A 1,839-nucleotide genomic window follows, 5' to 3' on the forward strand; every position below is an offset into this window, starting at 1 on the left:
ACATTATTAGTACAATAATATTTGTAAAGTGGTCACATATCATGAAATCGATGAAATTTAATATTATTCTAGATTATGGAACTGATTATACGAGTGAAACTCGTTATTTTAAGCTATTCTTTCCAATCCTCGTGCTATCTATCATCTGGCACTCGTTTAAATGAAACGAGAGATATATCCTGTATGCATATGCTCATCATGACAAAATAGTACAAATTCGCGCTTGAGGAATGTTTTTGACAAATTACAAAGGGGGATCCTTTGTCTGGACTTTCTACCCTTTTGAGTCCAACGCGAGCATGAAACTTAAACAATTGGAAACGGACAATAGCCGGCAGATATATACATGTGTATAGTTCAACAAGATAGAATATATTTCTAATTGTTTGCGTATTTCGAGAAAATATCCAAAAAGATAAAATTACATCTCAAAACTGTTAACTGTGATATTATCATGCGATAAAAAATTCTTTATTTTTTCGTATGTACTAATAACCTTACGATAAACTTTGTCTCAAATTATAATAGAATATTATGATCTTTACAATAAAATAAATCGTTCTTTACTCGCGTATACCGTATGCGAATTATTTCCCACGCGCACATACACTTTACGTCAATCTACATGCGAAATTCGCCGAAACAACAACAAGGGATCTAGGTTGTCAATGTGGGATCATGTTTTATGAAATATGAAAATATTACACAGAAATTGGAAGAGAATAAATCAATAAAACGAATCTATTGGCAGATGAGATGTTTTTGAATAAGAAGAAAAATTTTTTAAATTGTTCCTGCCATTGTTTATGAAAAAATTATAAATAAAAATTACTTGCTTCAATTTAAAGAGTTAATTGCAAATCGACATATTCATTACATTTGCTAATTTATTTATCCAATTAAAAAAATTACTTATCGGTATATACATCCTTAAAAATTTTGCTATTTTCTTTGAAGGGGTTGTTCCATCAGGTGGCGCCGTTTGCGGAGAAATTTTGAACTAAGCTCTTTACACCCTTTTCTATTCTCAATATCTCGATACATAACTATAAGGGAAAAAAAAAGAAGAACACCCTTTATAATTTATATGTTTAATATTATCTTATTCTTGATAATTGGAATCAACATAAATTAATTAAATCTTGATAATTTAAAATTATTACAACTCCTTTAATTATTCATTTCATATTATTTTAATAAATAATCTGCGTTTACATATTAATTATTCAATATATTAAATTGTCATGTTTAAATATTAAAAGATTATGTTAGCATATTTTAATTACAAAAACATACATTCTGCAAACCATTTAATAAAAAAAACTAGTGTCACTCCTGTTGTCACTTATTTATCAACTACAGACGATAACACCGAAATTAGGAAACTATATATCTGGTATATCACTGTTATTATATGCCGAGTCGTAGAATCGATTCTCGACATCGCTATACGCTAGGGTGCAATAACCAACGTTAACTCCGCTTGCACCCCGCCCGTTCGTCGTAGATAATCGCCTCGTAATTCACATATCCAGGGTCATTATTATTCATACTTCGAGTGAGACCACAGTATGCAAAGGCAAATTGCCAGCCGGACCGGTGAACACCGCGTAGTACTTGCATACGTACGTAAGAGCTTAGCTTTTCATCGAGCATTATGTAACGATCCGACTATGTACAAAAGTGTGCCACGAGGAAAAGAGTGAGTTTACTTTGGAAGTTAATAACGCTTTAGTCAACTGAACCTGCAACATGAGACACGCTTTCCCATTAAAGGGGATAGAGCGAAGTCACGAGCGATGAGTTCATAAGCCGTATGCTCGAGATCATATCGAGAAT

The sequence above is a fragment of the Atta colombica genome, unplaced genomic scaffold (genome assembly GCF_001594045.1).
Source record: "Atta colombica isolate Treedump-2 unplaced genomic scaffold, Acol1.0 scaffold142, whole genome shotgun sequence".
Lineage (NCBI taxonomy): Eukaryota > Metazoa > Arthropoda > Insecta > Hymenoptera > Formicidae > Atta > Atta colombica.